The sequence below is a fragment of the Saimiri boliviensis genome, chromosome 16, assembly GCF_048565385.1.
Source record: "Saimiri boliviensis isolate mSaiBol1 chromosome 16, mSaiBol1.pri, whole genome shotgun sequence".
Lineage (NCBI taxonomy): Eukaryota > Metazoa > Chordata > Mammalia > Primates > Cebidae > Saimiri > Saimiri boliviensis.
Window position 1 is genome coordinate 5,898,257 of NC_133464.1, and position 18,156 is coordinate 5,916,412.

Here is an 18,156-nt window from a genome sequence, read left to right on the forward strand (position 1 = left end):
CAATTATCTTTGAAAGCAGAGGCTGTGTTTTATTTGACTCTGTGCCACCAGCACTTATTTTAGTTTTTAGCAGCAATATTTGTAGAATTAATGAATTATTTATGAGTGAATAAAGGCAAGTAAGAAGTAAATTTGACTTAGAAATCTCTTGCTTCTGTGTCGGGGTGGATAATAATAAGATTAAGATAGGTAAGTGGGTGTAGAAATGCTTTGAGAAGGAAAAACAACTCAGTTCAGACTATGTTGAACATGAGTCACTGGAGGTGGGCAAGGTGGCAGGCGGGGTAGGGAGGCGCATTTAAGCAGATAATAAATAACTTGAGTAACATTGAACAAATATTTTTTTAGAGCCTGCCAATTGCCAGGCACAACATTATGCAGTAAAATGGCAGTCACCTTGCCCAGAAGATTATGCCCTTAAGGCCTCCCTGAGGCAAGCAGTTGGTCAATAGCTAAAAGACAGGGGTGCTGCAAGCCAGGCTGCTTTAGAATGATTTCCAGAGCAAGCCAGGCCCCCACACTTCCCTGGGAACACAGGGAAGCCAGTTCACAGGTGAGGATAAACCCTGGCTTAGTTTTTCCCCGACCTAAACTGCTTCTCTTCTTCCATACCTCCTAAACATGGACTACTCTTCAAGGATCAACTTTTAGAGACGGGGCCGATGACAGTAGCTTTCAGTTTTGGACTTGATTGGATGGTAACTGAATTCTCACTACATGGGTGGTATTTTAACTAGAATCTGTGCCCAGCTGAACTCTGCTTCTAACGTCTGGTTGTATCCATTCATGGAGGGAACTGCATCTGTCTTTTCTTTCCCTGTGGGACCCACATCTCCTTAGATTTCTGGGCAGTTGATTGCCTGGTGACCTTAGATCTCTGTAAGGTTAAAATTGAATTTTTTTAAAAAAAATTTTAGCAGTGGACATGAGCTTCCTTCAGCTATTCTACATAATCCTGAACTCAACTGAAACTGCTTTGGGGTTTTAAAAATTTGCATATTTTTATTCATCAAAGACATACACACATAACTATTTTAAGAAGCCACTGTAAAAAGTTGTCTATCCTTCAGGAGTTTATATGCTAAAGACACACACACATACATAAAATATATATACAATAAAACTCACAAACATGTTTGTTCAGAATAAGCTGAGCATTTACACAAATTTGATTCAATTTTAAAAGACAAGAAAGGTTTTGAGATGTTGATAAACAGAGCCAAACTCTATAAGATATTTGAGGAGATTTATTCTGAGCCAAGTATGAGTGACTATGGCCTATGTATGACACAGCCCTCAGGCGGTCCCAAGAAACATGTGCCCAGGGTGGTTGAAGTACAGCTTGGTTTTACGTATTTTAGGAATGCATGAGACATCAATCAAATACATTTAAGAAATACACTGGTTTGGCTCAGAAAGATGAGACAACTGAAAGTTTGAGGGTTGGTGTGCGGTGGGGGCAGGAGAGCAAGGAGCTTCCAGGCTATAGGTAAATTTAACCATTTTCTAGTTGACAATTGGTTGAGTTTGTCTAAAGACCTGGGATCCATAGAAAGGAAACCTTCAGGTTGAGATAAAAGATTGTAGATGCTAAGGTTCTTTTGAAGTCTTAAAATGGCTACCCTTAGAGACAATAGATGACAAATGTTTCCTATTCAGATCTTCAAGAGGTGCTAGACTTTTGTTAATCTCTTCAGAATTGGGAGGGCCTGGAAGAAAAAGATCTATGTTAATGGAGATTCTTTATAGGTGCAGATTTTCCTCTGCAAAGGATGGCTTTGCAGGGCCATTTTAAGATATGACAGAGAAGCATGTTTTAGGGTAAAGCATTTTGATTTTCTTCTTTTTTAGGGGGGAGTGGTGGAGTCTTGTTCTGTTACCCAGGCTGGAGTGCAGTGGCGCAATCTTGGCTCACTGCAAACTCCCTCTTTCAGGTTCAAGGAGTTTCACCATGTTGCCCAGACTGGTCTTGAACTCTTGAGCTCCAGCAATCTGCCTGCCTCAGCCTCCAAAGTGCTAGGATTACAGGCATGAGCCACCACGCCTGGCCCAATGTTTTGATTTTCTTGCTTGTGTCATAATGTTATGCCAGAGTAATATTAGAAAGTAAGTCACAATATACAGGATTAAATAAAACCCATCTGATGAGAATTTATGGTTTGTAGGGCATGACTCCTCAAACCACTTAGAGATAGGAATTTGGGCAAAATAAAAAAAAATAAGAGATTAGTTTTCAGAGTTATTTGTGTCTTGACTGAAAGCCTCTGTTATCAAATGTATACTGAATAAATGGGGAGAAGGTGAACTAGTCAGTGTCATGTAGCAGTGATCTCTCTCTGTGAGTGGCTCACCACTCCTCGGTCCATTCAGTCACTGGAAATTTGTGTCTGAGTGTATTTATTCTTTCATCTGTCTTGCAGCTGGGGTCTGTGGGATGAACCCTGGCAGGTGGTGCTGACCCTGACAGCATATGAAGTGAATTATGAAACTGATCATATTCTCTTATAATTAACTTTCAATCCTTTGATACCAATCCTCCATTTACTACAATACTGAATTTCCTACTCAATTTTATATAATTTTTTCTTTCCTTACATATGACATTCCTGCTCTCTTGGAAGAGGCTTATTTTCAACTATCATAGAATACATTTAATAATTATTTCCAAAGGCAATATTTGCAATATTCTCTTATACACTCGTTCACATGAAAAAGAAGGAATAACTCTTCTAGTTATCTTTATTTGCCCAGTCTTTCATTGAGTTTATGAGCTAATTAGGTAAAAAGGAAATACATTATTTTCAATATACAATATTCTTCCACATTTATGTTTTCAGTAAAACAGTAAATAATAATTTTGAGTTTTGAAAGTTGTATACTATCTCAACAATAAAACCTTCAGTGTAGCTCCAATATAGTAAAAAATTTGCTAGTCATGAGAGATAAAACTTAGGTGTTTTTCCTTCATTATAAACTTGGACAAATAATTAACTCTATAGAGACCAATTATGTCACCTATAAAATACATGTAATATTATCTACATCAAAGGATTGATGTGAGAATAAAATGAAATACATGTAAAGGGGTCAAGCATCAGATATGAATCAAAAATATCCACATTGGTTTCTTCCTAATCATGCTATGAGTCCATCACTGCCTCTAGAAATAATCTTAATGACATGTCAATAATACAAATATTAATATTATATAGACACAACTGATCATTAAAAATCCGAGATTTTATCACCATTACTCTAGATATTTAGTAGTAATGCTTTGGCTTTATATTTATGATCTTAATCATATAAATATTTATGAATGAACATAGAATAAAGGATATAGTCCCAGTAAAAATGCTTAAAAATGTAATAAACTGATAGATCAATGTTCTCTCTCTCTGTCCCTCTTTCCCTCCCTCCCTTCTCTCTCTTTCTATCTCTGCTGTATTGGGTTCATTGAGTAGATGTTAGTAGATGCATATACTACTAAAGAGATCACTGTGTCTCATTCTTTTTTTTTTTAAGCAAAGACTTAGATGGTTTATTTTAACCCTGCATTTATTTAGCACATTTACAAAAATAAGTTCACATGGAAACATTAGGAATAAAATTCACAAGTTTACAGGAAGAGAAGGAAGATTTAAAAAAAAAATCTCCATTTAAAGGTCTTGGTAATTAGATTGTGTTTCTCATTTTATCTAGTTCCATTGCTGAATAGTTTTAATTAAAGTTTTATGAAATACAGATGATTTTTGGTAACTATAGTGTGACTCTTGAATAAAGTATCTTTTAAAATTAATATATATATTAATAACAGTTCATTTTGTTTTGCTCTTATAATTTGTATTATGATTTTAATATGATTTTGATGAGAAAAAAACAATCTAATCACCCTTACACAAGCTTCATTAACATGTTTTTAATTACAGAAGCAAATATGCTCCTTTCTCTGATTTGGTCTTATGTGGACATTTTGCCTATTTAAAAAAATATATTATATGTTCTTAGCCATCTGAGCTTCTTAACTATCATTTCAAAAGTCATAACATCCCACTGAATAGGAATAACTTCTTTCTGTGTTTCATATTACTGAACAATCATTTTGTTTCTGGTTTTAATTAAGTTGAAAATGTTGAAAAATCATCTTTCTGTGTGTATTTATTTTCCATATTTACTAATGCTGCTTTTGAATTAATTACAAGATATGAGATTACTAATCAAATAGCATGAACATGATGATATCTCTTAATACCTGTGGTCTTAGCATTTAAAATTATTATGATGATTTTATAACATTATTTAGCAAAGTTTAAGACAACAAGAATCACCACAGATCTGCAAACATCAGGCATTTACATTTTTATAAATGCTTTGCCAATATGTCAAAAGTTTGCTTCAATTCAATTAGAATTTACATTTCCCATTTTAAGTTGTTTGAGAATTTTCCCATAAGTAGGTTTATGTATTTTTTATGTAAATTGTACCATCACAAACTTTATGAATTAATCTTTTGAAACTATATTAGCATTTCTTATCCATTAAAAACATCTCCCTATGTACTTAACCTTCATTTATATTTGTGACATTCATATTTTCTTTCTAGCGTTTTTTTTTCCCCTAGGGTTATATATACTTGTTTCATGTGTGAACATTTAAAAATGATATATCAAGTCTGTCTCTTTTCTCCCATAGAGGTCTCTTCTGTAGTATCTAAATTTTTTTAATTAATTTTTATTTTATAGCCTCATACTAGGTGTATATATTTATGGGGTACATGAGATATTTTCATGCAGATATACAATAAGTAACAATCACATCAGGGTAAATGGGATTTCCATCACCTCAAACATTTCATTCTTTCTTTGTGTTAAAAACAATCCAATGTTTTGAGTTATTTTAAAATGTATAATAAACAATTATTAACAGTAGTCATTCTGTTGTGCTATGAAACACTGAATCTTATTCATTCCAACTAACTTTATTTTTGTGTCCATTAACTGTTCCCACTTCCCCCATCTCACCACCTGGTAACAATCATTCTGCCCTCTGTCTTCATAAGTTCAATTTTTAGCTCTACAAATGAGTGAGAACATGTGATGTTTGTCTTTCTCTGTTTGGCTTATTTCCCTTAAAATAATGCACTCTAGTTTCATCCATGTTGCAAATGATAGAATCTTAATCTTTTGTATGGCTGAATAGTACTCCATTGTGTATATGTACCACAATTTTTTTATCCATTCATCTGTTGATGAACACTTAGATTGATTTCCAAATCTTGGCTGTCATGAATAATGCTGCAGTAAACATGGGAGTACAGATATCTCTTCAGTATACTGATTTACTTTTTGGGAATATACCTACTAGTGGTATACACCGTGGTATAACATAAGATCATATGGTAGTTCAATTTTTCGATTTCTGAAGTACTTCCATACTATTCTCCATAGTGATTGTACTAATTTACATTCCCATCAATACTGTACGAGAGTTCCCTTTTCTCCACATCCTTGCCAGCATTTGATACTGCCTGTCTTTTGGATAAAAGCCATTTTAACTGGAGTGAAATGGTAGCTCATTGTAGCTTTGATTTGTATTTCTCTGATGATTAATGATGTTGAGCACCTCTTCATGGATCTGTTTGCCATTTGCCATTGCCTTCTTTTGAGAAAAGTCTATTCAGTTCTTTTGCTCATTTTACAATTGGATTATTAGATTTTTTTCCTATGGAGCTGTTTGAGCTCCTTATGTATTCTGATTATTAATCCTTTGTCAAATGGATAATTTGCAAATACTTTCTCCCATTCTGTGGGTTGTCACTTCACTTTGTGGATTCTTTCCTTAGTTGTGCAGAAGCTTTTTAACTTAATAGGATCCCATTTGTCAGTTTTTGCTTTAGTTGCTTATGCTTGTGAGATATTACTCAAAAACTTTTTACCTAGTCCAGTGTCCTGAAGAATTTCTCCAATGTCTTCACAGTTTGAGATCTTAGCTTTAATTATATGCTCCACTTGGATTTTATTTTTGTATATTGTCAGAGTCAGGGTCTAGTTTCATTCTTTTGCATATGGATATTCAGCTTTCCCCACACTATTTATTGAAGAGACTCTCCTTTCCCCAGCATATGTTCTTGGCACCATTGTCAAAAATGAGTTTACTGTAAATGTATGGTATGTTTTGGGGTTATCTTTGCTGTTCCATTGGTCTGTGTTTCTTGTAGGCAACAGGTCATTAGGTTTGATTTTGTTTTTTATCCATTCAGGCACTTTATGTGTTTTGATAGGAGAGTTTAGTCCATTTAGTCAATGTTATTATTGGTAAGTAAGTACTTACTCCCACCTTTCTGCTATTTGTTTATTGATTGTTTTGCGGTCTTCTCTTCCTTCCTTCATTCTTTCTTTCCTATATTCCTTTTTGTGAAGGCAATTTTCTCTGGTACTGAGACAGCTAGGTGAGACGGGCTCCCCGGAAAAAAACCCAATGGGCCTGCGCCTTGGGTTTGAGCCACAGAGGTTTCTGCCCTTTGCAGTAGGGAGGATCCTGGCCACTCCTCTTCATGTGTGGTACTTAGGATTCAGGACTCTGGCCTAGCAAGTTGGCTGCAAGCTGAATTTTTGTGGCCATGGGGCAAAGAACCCTGTCTTTAGCTGAACTAAGGAAAAGTCCTGCAACAGTACTGTTTTAATTATTGCATTTTATTTTTTGTATATCTATTGTATGTTTTTTGATTTGGAGTTACCAGGAGGATTGCAAATAACATCTTATAACCCATATTTTAAACTGATAACAACACTGATTTCCAGAAGAGACGCAAACTATCAAACAATCAAAGAGAAAACTAATACAAATTTTACACTTTTAACTTCATCTCTCCTGCTTTTTACCTTTTTATGATTCTATTTATATCTTAATGTTGTCTATATCTTGAAAAGTTTTTGTAATTATTATTATTTTTTAATTGCATTTTAGGTTTTGGGGTACATGTGAAAAACAGGCAAGATTGTTGCATAGGTACACACATGGCAGTGTGGTTTGCTGCCTTCCTTCCCCTCACCTGTATCTGTCATTTCTCCCCAAGCATGTAATTATTTTAAATGGATTTATCTCTTAGTCTCTCTACTCAAGATATGCATAGTTTGAACACCACAATTACAGTGTTTTAATATTCAGTGTTTGTCTGTGTACTTAGTATTTACCAGTTTTATACCTTCACATGATTTCCTATTGTTCCTTAATGTCCTTTTCTTTTAGGTTGAATAATTCCTTTTAGTCCTGACCTTTTGGAGTTTGATTATAAATATCTCTAAGTAGCCTTATTTGAGGTAAATTTTCTTGGTGTTCTAAAAATATAAATTCCTTGTGCTTGAATACTGATATCTTTCTCTAGATTTGGAAAGTTCTCCATTATTATCCATTTGAATAAACATTCTACCACTGTCTCTCTCTTTACATCCCTTTAATGTCAATAATTCTTAGATTTGTCTTTTTGAGGCTATTTTCTAGATCCTGAGGTATGCTTCATTTTTTAAAATTCTTTTTTCTTTTGTGTCCTCTGGCTGTGTATTTTCAAACAGCCTATCTTCAGGCTCACTGATTCTTTCTTCTGCTTGATAATTATGCTGCTGAGAGACTCTGATGTGCATTCTTCAGCATGTGCATTGAATTTTTCAGCTCCAAAATTTCTTCTTGGTCTTTAAGAACTATTTCAATCTATTTGTTTAATTTATCTGATAGGATTCTGAATTCCTTCTCTGTGTTATCTTGGATTTCCCTGAGCTTCCTCAAAAGAGCTATTTGAATTTTCTGTCTGAAGTGTCACATACCTTTGTCACTTCAGGTTGGGTATGAGTGCCTTATTTAGTTTGTTTGGTGAGGTCATGTTTTCCTCTATGGTCTGGATGCTTGCAAATGCTCATTGTTGTTTGGGTATTGAAGAGTTAGCTATTTATTATAGTCTTTGCATTCTGGGCTTGTTTGTACTTATCCTATTTAGAAAGGCTTTCCAAGTATTCACAGTAAATCGAGTGTCATGATCTAATTCTTTGGTCACTGCGGCCATATCTGCTCCAAGCCCAGTAACACTGTGACTCTTGCAGACTTATGCAGGTACTGCTGTGGAAGTTTTGGGTAAGACCTTAGAGAATTACCAGGATTTCCAGGCAGAGACTCTTGTTACCTCCCCTTACTTTTCCCCCAAAACAAACAGAGTTTATCTCTCTCTGTGTTGAGCTCCCTGGACCTGGGGGATGAGTAACATAAGCATCTCTACGGACACCACCACTGGGGCTGTGCTGGGTCAAACCCGAAGTCAACACAGCACTGGCTCCCACCCAAAGCCCAAAGCTTGCAGCAACTTACTGCCTGGCACTGCTGATGTTCAATCAAGGCACAGTGTTCTTCAGGCAGCTGGTAGTGAGTCCAGTAGGCTTGTGTCATTTCCTTCAGAGTGATGAGCTCCTACTACAGCCCAGGGTAGGTTCAGAAATGCCATCTGGGAGCCAGGACCTGGAGTTACAGGAATCTACCTGGTGCTCTATTCTGGTGCAGCTGAGCTGGCACGGAGCCACAAAATAAAGTCCTTTCCACTATTTCCTCTCTTTTCCTCAAGCAGAAAGAGTCTCTCCCCATGGCCACTGCCACCCCAGGCACATGGTGAATGCTGCCTTTCTACCAACAGTGTTCACTCAAGGCTCAAGCACTCTTCAGTCAGCTTGTGGTAAATGCTACCAGGCCTGAATCTCCTCCTTCAGGGCAGGGACTCCCCTCCTGCCCAGGGTGGGTCCAGAAATGCATTCAAGGAACCAAAGACTGGAATAAAGTCCCTAGGAACCTAGTTGATCCTCTCCACTGCTGTGCGGGAGCATGGACCTAAGCTGTAAGGCAAAATCCCTTTCACTCTTCCCTATCCTTCCACTGTGGAAGCCAAAGCTATCTTTTTCAGCAGCTTGTTCAGATCCCAGGCTTGGCCATTCAGATGCTCACATGTACAACTCTGAACCTCAGAGTGACACACAAAAAAAGGGACAGCTGAAAAATCATTCACTGGGAGAGTCTGGTAATGGTGATGACATCCTAAACCAGGCTGCTTTTCAGCTATGACATTGGCTGCATTCCGACGCCAGCCTCCGGGAGCTCATTTCAGAGCTGAGTTTTCCAGGCTTCTCATGGACTCTGAGTCACCTGAGAGCCTTTCAGTAAAGTTCTACACTGCTTTTTTTTAGCCAGTTTCTTCTTTTGCTTGCAGATACAATGCCTAATTTGCTGGGGACAGGTGAGGCTCTTTCCTAAAATCCTGTTGTGGTGAAGTGATCATGAGAGGGCAGGCCTGCTGTTTCTAAAATGGCCTCTGAACAAATCATGCATTAAGCTGCTAGTATTGTCACACTTAAGGTAATAGCATCTCTTATGTGGCTGGGGCATGGCAGGTGGCTCTGGCTTCCCACCCTTCTGTTCTGAGATCGGGGTGGTGGGCAATATCTCATCTTTGGGTTCCACGATGCTCACATGGTCAGTAGGGGCTTCTTAGGACCAGTCTTACCAGCTGGGTCCCAGGGCAGCAAAATCTTCACCTTGATGCCCAGCACACCCTGTCTGAGCAACACGTGGCACACACAGTGTCAACATAGTAGTTAACAGGGTCTCCACTGTGGATCATCAGAGAATCCACAGACTTCATGGATTTAGCCCTCTGTCCTCGGAGTTTCCCAGATACCACGACCTCGCAGCCTTTGGCCCCACGCTCCATGATGAACCGCAGCACAACACAGCAGGCCCTGTGCCCAGCAAGCCCTCCTAGGAGTCTGTAACGCAGAGACTCCCCCTGAGCAATGGCGCACAGAGCTCGAGTGACCACCTTTTCAGCATAAAGCTCTACAGTTCCCTCGGGAAAGCCAGACCTCTTCTCAACTACAGCATTCACTTCTCGGATCTGCTGGCGCTTCTCACCAAGAACTTTCTGTGTTCTGGTGGCCAAGAGAATGCCTTCTGTCCTGGTTGGTGTAACTCGCACCTCAACTCCAGAGTAGCCGTCTTCAGCCAGTAAGAAACTCATTTAGTTCAGCTTTGAAGATGCCATCAGCGACAAACTTCCTCTTCTTAGAAATCTGCACGGCCCTCTTGCTGCCGCGCTCTGCTGAAAGGAAAGACAGTTTTATTTTTTAAAATTTAAAAATGGTAACACTTTTATTTTGACTGATAAAGCAATGTTTTAAATTTGAATTCAAAAAAGTAAATATTTTAATTTAAGAATGCTTAGTCATTTTGTCTGTCATGATTATGTGTGGTTTTTTTTTTTTTACCTAAAGTTACAACAGCAGTCTTTAATTAAAATCAATGAACATTTCAACCGATATATTTTAATTATATTAGGGAATATTTTCAGTCTTTGAGATGAGTAAATGAAAATTGAAACAAAAATGTTTCAAGAAAAACAAAAAGTGCTCTATTATGTACATAATTTATTAAAAATTGTATGTATTCCTTAATATAAGTCTAATTATTCATTGGATTAATTCACTCTTTATCACTGCAATGCTGATTTTACACAGCACATCTTTTCTTAATTTAATAGATTCTTCACTCAGACTTTGTTATTGTAGATTACGGAATATTAAAGTGAAAGGAAACAAAAAATGAGAAGCTTAGAAAAATTCTGTATCATGAGATCAGCCTGCCAAATATCAATTCAAATGACAGAAGAACTAGAAGGTATATAATGATAAACCCTATGATCAGAGATCTTTCCCAGGAAATAGGGTATAGTGAGTGCTATTAAAACTATTTTGACTTGAGAATAATGAAGCATGAAAAAAATATGAAGTCAGTAGAAACTCTATTCCAATATAGTCAAATTTAAATGTAAAAACAAAAAACCCACAAAATTAACTTTTGAAATGTGTTTTTGTTAAAATATTTAACCCAATTCACTCCTAGAACTTTGATTTCACATTAGAAATAGAGGTTAGTAGGCCGAAGAATATTAGTGAGGTTTATATTTTTTATATTTTATACATATATAATTTACATACAATAAAAGACAAAGCTTTTAACTGTGTAGTTTGGTGAGTTTTGATCAAAATACACACCTATGTGACTATCACTCCAGATACGTTTCTTCATGCCCATTCTTCAGTTTGGTAATTTGTCTTCTGATTATTGAGTTGTAAGACTTTTAAAAATAAGATCTGGACATCGTGCTTTGTTAGACACATATGTTATAAATATTTTCTCCTTGTTTTGGCTTGCCTTTATATTTCATTAATTGTCTTTTTCTGAAGAATTTTCCATTTTGAGGAAGTCCAATTTATTTATTTATTTATTTTCTTCCTTTTATGGTGCTACTTGAGTCCTAAGAAATCTTTGCCCATCATGAGACCACAGAGATGTTGTCTCAGGACTGTTTTTAGGTTTATTTGTATGAATTGTCTTATTTTTTATTTTCTAGTTTGAGCCTTGATTGACTACTTTCTTTCTTTCTTTCCCTCCTTCCTTCCTCTTTTCTCTTCCTTCCTTTTTCTTTTCTTCTCTCCTTTTCTTACAGCACCATTTGTTGAAAAGACTATCCTTTCCTGTACTGAATTTAGAGACTTCGTAAAAAAAAAAATAGCCATATATTTTTAGTTATATATTTCTAGACTTTCAACTTTTTTCCACTGGCATTTGTCCTTAGGCTAATACTAAATATTTTACTGTTAAATCCAAGTTCTGGCATCAAGAGTCACACCATTTTATATTGGTTTTCATTGCTACATTTCTGGCTATGTTCCTGAAGATGTTAGTTTTACATCATTTTAAATACAACAGTGTAATTTAATGGCTTAGTCTAACACCCAGATATAAACTATTCCAAGAAATGTACTTTTCTATTGCATTATGTCTGAGAGCATTTTGAAAACTAGGAAGCATTGCAAATGTAAAATCTTTCAGTGTAACTCTTATTTTGGTATAGTACAGAATTTATTATTGTAAATTTCCATTTCAAAAGAAGTGAAGTAAGTACAAAAGATGAACGCAGGGGTCTGGAACCGGGCTTCATGTTTAGTGGCCTTGAGGCCCTGTATGAAATCAATATGTTTTTCACCTAGCACCATCCCCTAATCATCCTCTGTTTTTAGGAACTGGAAAAATAAAGTACAAAAAACTGACCTGTTATTTTACTCAGCTAAAAACATAGGTTTTTCCATAAAACCAATTTGGGGAAGACCCAAGAAGATCCACCCTTGTGACAACAATGCAAATAATCTCCTTCATCATCCTAATCAGAGTCCATTAGAAATATGGCAGATACAGTCACTTCATATGAAGGATCTATAGATTTTCAGGATGATCCTCTAATTGTTGAATGAAAAAGAAGGGAAAATAGTCCTTCCTGGTGCTATTCATAATTCATTAGCATGTTTTGATAAAGCAAGCTATTGAAACTGTAAACTCTAACATGCATTCACAAAGCTGGATATTGATACATGGGCATAGACAAACATACAGCTGCACAAAAACATCATCCTACTAATAATTAGAAAATGATTAACTTGATTACTTTTCTCCCTCTCAAATAGTGATACACTGATGAGATAAAAGATGTGCCAAGACAGCACCAAGAGACGTTAAAAGCTCATTTCTGATGAGAAAGTTCAATAAATTATCATTTCATGGTTTCATTGGACACGTTTGCTTTTACTTATAGACAAGACACTGGGTCTCAGAGTGGTGAATGATTCAGGGAAGAATTCCAAAAGTTGAGATTAAACTAGGCTTTTCTTTATTCTAAACTACATTACTAGAGAATCAGAAAATCTACAGAAAACATATCTTTGCTCTGTGCCTGTATCTCCAAACACATAAATATTTGTAAACATGTTGATATTTGGTTGAATGCTTTCTAGGTACTGGGCTCTGTTTTCCAAACACCGTCTTCTCACAAAAGGTTTTTGGAGTAGATACTGCCTCAAACTTAACAATAAGGCAACTGAGGCAACAGAAGGGTTACTTGTCCAAGGATTTGAACTTACCCTGCCTATCCCAAAGCACACGCTTCTAACCACCATGCTATGCTGCTTTCCTATGTCAAAGATGATTAGAACTTATGACATGATGACAGAGAAAAGCAAACTCCTCAAGTTTTGCTATCTTAAGATTGAAAATGAAAAATATTTTCACCAGGCTAGGGGAGAAGTGGGATGTAGAAAAAAGCCAGAATTACTCTTTCTGAAACAGAAAATGGTTGGACAGTTATTTGTTAGCTAAAATCTTATTGAAATCATTATTTAATCAAACTTGACCTGAACACGTAAAATTGCCTGCATAAATTCAAGCCAAAGAACCATCTGTTTTCTTCCTTTTTAATGACATTGCCAGCATGCATTTTTCCAACATTTGTGCAGAATTCCCGAGAGTCTTGTAGAGACATGCTAAGCACCCCCAGGGGTTGCATTTGGAGCGCAAGGTAATATTTCATGTTCTGATTACTGTGAAGAAAGCAGGATGCTTTTAATTGTGTTAGAAAAATGAATATAAAATCATCACACGGTTTTGAAATCTCATGTAAAATGGAGTCTACTTGACATTACATGCTCTAAAATTGGGTGCAAACCTGACATCTTGCAGTCCTTGGTTTCAACAAAAAAACACCAGGCAAAAAACGTGGTATTTCTATAAAGTTTTTAGGGGGAAAATTATAATATTCTGCCAGGTGAGCTGGTTTCTGTGTTTCCATCTATTTTTGAGCTGCTTCTTATAGCATTCATCAAACACTTCTTATTCTTAGAAATGTGCAGGGCTTTGAAAGGTTAACTATTATAAGGAAAGAGCTCTTTTCTAGTTGGATTAAATCTAATTAAATAAATACTCATAGAACTTTATACCCAAATAGATTTTTAAAAATTATACTTGCAGTCTTTACTACCTTGGTATTTCTGTTTTTCCAGATATACACAGCACTTTGAATCAAATAAACGTGAGAAGAGTCTGGTTTGAGATAAGAAAACACCGAACCACATAATGGGCAGTCGAAACCTGAGACTTACTGCCTCAGGAGCATAACCAGGCCCCCAGCTAGGGTCACATGCCTTTTTGCTGACCCTGTAATTACTTGAGCAAGCCCAACCTTTTCACTGTGTTTTCAGGGATACATAAGTTTTGGTGCACATAAACACACCTATAAATATAAACACAGCCATTTATATTTATGAAGGGGTGTGGCTACGCTGTGGACATGGCTGGTTTTACTCCTTCAAATCTCATGTTGAAATTGGATCCCCAGCGTTGGAGGTGGGTCTAATGGCAAGTGTCTGGGTCATGAGGGAGGATCCCTCATAAATAAATGAATCCCCCCTCTGGGAAGCACAAGTGAGCAAGTTGTTGGTACGTTAATTCCCTTCAGAGCTGGTTATTAAGTAGAGTGCGGCAGCTTTCCCCCTCTCTTTAGCTTCCTCTCTCATCCTGTGATCTCTTCATCCAGCCCCTTTTCTCCTTGCACCATAAATGGAAGCAGCCTGGGCCTTCACCAGAGGCCTAATCTTGCAGACAGCAGAGTTGTGAGCCAAATAAATGTTTTGATTTATAAATTACCCAGTCTCAGATATTCCTTTGCGACAACACAGGTGGACGTGTGCAATCATTTATATGGTACTCTCTATGATACAATTGGCTTATATGATTGAGAGTACATGTATTTTACTGATACTGTGGAATAGTCTGTTAAATGACTAAATAATATCTAAATCATTTAATATTTTAGAATGTAAACATGGTGCCACAGCATCAAACTAATGGATTTTTTAAAAGCAGTGTGTATAGACTCAGGTATAAAAACCATATTGTAGAGTTCCCCGAGAAGCTACTCACAATCATGATCGTAGCTTATAGGTTGTCATTACCAATAATACTCTCCCTTTTCAATTTGATACAAGGTACTCTGAGCTACTTACTGGACTCCAATCTAGGCTCTGCTTCTTTTAGGGCAAGTTACTAATGTCTCTGTGCTTAAATCACTCTTTGTGCAAGCTGGGATTAATAAGAGTCACCTACAGATTTCTGGTTTACTTCTTATTACATAAAGCTTCTAAAACTTCCCTCGTGGTTATTCCATCCTGAATTGTTCTGCATTTTCTATATCCATGTATATTATACCAGTAAAATCCCTGCTTCTTATTTTCTTGACTTCATCTCAATTTAAATTACTATTGTGGTCATAGCTTACATGCGCACTGTTGTTATCAATACTATTTCTCCCTTTTTAATTTCAATTTTAAGCATATTACTCTCAAATAAACACTTTCAGCTGATTCCAATATCTCAAACACAACAACTTCTTGTTTCTGTGAAATCTGTGGTCCATTGTTCACAATTCCTTGTTCCAGCCCATCATCTTCTTTAGGTTTCTCACTTTTCTCTTTATTGAACTTGGGTGTTCTGCGTGAGCATCTTTCATCACTTTGTCTATGAAAATCTAAAGCCTACTTAAATTTTGCATCTTTATCTAGTACAAGTAATTATTCTCATACCTGAATGTGGATAGCAAAACACATACTTACATTTAAATTCTTTCAGTTTGTGACAATCTCAGAGGGATTCTTAGAACCATCTAGCAATCATATCTCATTTCCCAGGCCTATTTATTCTCCTACTCTTTTAGATGACTCTTTGGTGACAGATCATTGTATCCAAAGATGGCAGCAACAATACCTCCCATCGTATTTTCTTCTTGTGATGTGAACTTTACACCCTTCAAATAGAATTGGGGGTGGGGGAATATATCTCCTTCCTTTGAACCTAGGTGAAACTTTGTGACTGCCTTAATCAATAGACTGTGGACAAATTGATGTAATTGTGACATCCCAGACTGAGCCATTAAGGGTGATACAGGTTCCACTTGCTCTTCTTGGGATGCTTGCTCTTAGCATACAGCCATTATGACTCAGAGCAGCCCATGGAGAGGCTCATGTGGATAGGAGACAAGGCCTGGGGTGCACATCTTAGCTGGGCACCTGACTCATTGACAGCTTCAACACCCACTTATGCACCATGTGAGCAAGCCATCTTGACAGTGGGTACTCCAGTCTCTCATCTAGCCTCCCCAGCTCACAGCATGTGAAACAGAGACAATGAGTTGGTTAGCTAAGGTGGAATTCATCATCTTTTTAAAGCCATTGGGGATTTTAAGGTCGTTTTTAAGGCAGCAACAGATGACTGATTGACTGATTGACTAGACTATTTCATACTTATTCCAATTTTATTCAGATCTCTCATATATCCTTTCCAATCTTCATTCTCAGTTGCTGCAGAAAACAGAAAATATCAGAATAAATTTTCCACTCACTCTCACCCCATGTATACAAACATCTCTGCATGTAGTCAAATACATTGCACATTTCAAAGACTAACTGCCTGTGCCCTTCTAAAAACAGCCTTTTGCTTGTACACCTTAATAACTGTAATGAACTCCACACTCCATCTCCAGCGATAACCTTGTCTTTCTGTTCCTTCTCGTTAGCGATGTTTGTCAGAAGACTTGTCAATATTTTGTCTCCAGTTCCCTTCCGAGTATGCTTTTACTTCTACAGCTTCACCCAAAGAGTTGTTACTGATGTTATCAATAATCTCACTGATGCCAGAGCCAATGATTGATTCTTGGTCTGTTTTTTGTTTGTTTTTTATTTAAGCAATCCTCAGCTTATGACCATTAATCACTTCTTGCAAATCTCTCCTCATTGGACTTTCAGATGATTAGTCTCCTTTGGATTTCTTTATCTTTATCTAACATCTTCAAGTCTAAGGGCTCAATTTTCAGACTTCTTCTTTTCTCTCACTAGACTCATATGCTGGGTCATCTCATCCAGTCTTAAAACTTTGAATTCCGTCTCTATGTTAATAATAGCCAACCATATATCTCTGATCCAGAGCTTTTCTCTAAACTCCAAATATTATATTCAACTGACTACTCAACTTTTTCCCTTGATTTTAAATGGACATCTTGAACTTAAAAAAAAAACTTAAAACTAAAATCCTGATTTTTCTTCTCCACCTGTCCTTCATATGATCTTCTTCATCTCACTAAATAGTAACTACGTTCTTTCAGTGGCTCAAGAAAAATTATTGGACTCATCCCTGACAAATCTCTTTCTGTCACCTTTTTTTCATACACAACCTATTTCATACTACATTCACGGCTACTATCCTAGTCAAAGTCATGATCATTTCTCAGTTCTATTATTGCAACATCCTCTGAAATTTTCAGCAGCAATTTCACTGCCTGTCCTCAGAACAGACCTGTTCACAACACACCTCTCCTCAAAAACCTCCTGTGGTTTCAATTATTAGAGTGAAATCAAAGAACTTATGGAAAGAGCATAAAGAGGTTCTGAGCTAGAAATTGGGGATTTTTTGGTGCCTCGCCATGGATGCTTACATTTTCCTTGATGAGAAAGTTATCAAATGCTTGTGAGTTAATTTCCAGGGTCGCTTTTCAAAAAATTTATAGCCAGCTATACTCAATGTAGGTTAAGGAAAATAGTAAAATGTTTGGCTTGAATAACATTTATATTTGCAAATTATTGGAGAAAACCTTTTCTCAAAATCCCGTATGTCTTAAGGTCAGCATACCCTCTCAGTAGGCAAGAAAACCCTAACCACATCAACATCCGAAAGTTACACTTATTATGATCTAGGCACATAATACATGTTCCATTTTAATTTAAGAAATTAATCTTTCTTGTTTTCAGGTCTCCTAATTTATTTCTGAAATTAAAATTGTTTTTGTCTTTCAAACATTTTGCCTATCTTTCAAACTAATAAATTCATTTCAATTATCTCAAAGAGATTTGCTCATACTCAAAATTTTCTCAACTTTGCCAGTGCCTACAGTAATCCAGGCATCCTAACTATTTCAAGGGAGAAACTGTTCTTGGGTCATCTTGGTCACATTAGAAATCTTATTATAATATCAGGTAAAAAAAAATGTTATGTCAAACCATATAGATGTGAGAGGCACACCATTTGGTCTTGCGTATTTGGGGATAAAGTGCATACTACATCTTGTTTGTAAGAATAGAATGCCTGAATCATTAGATGTGGTTGAAAATGCTCATTCAGAAAGATACTTTTTTTTTCTTTTTTTTTTAAATTGCATTTTAGGTTTTGGGGTACATGTGAAGAACATGCAAG

At 36.5% G+C, this 18,156-nt stretch overlaps 1 protein-coding gene and 1 pseudogene across 4 annotated transcripts in view; one reads left to right on the forward strand and one right to left on the reverse strand.

Moving 5' to 3' along the window:
* LIG4 (DNA ligase 4) overlaps positions 1-18,156 on the forward strand; it is a 185,263-nt gene that overhangs the window by 129,707 nt on the left and 37,400 nt on the right. The window lies entirely within an intron of this gene.
* On the reverse strand, positions 9,307-10,136 carry LOC101037712 (small ribosomal subunit protein uS3-like; annotated as a pseudogene).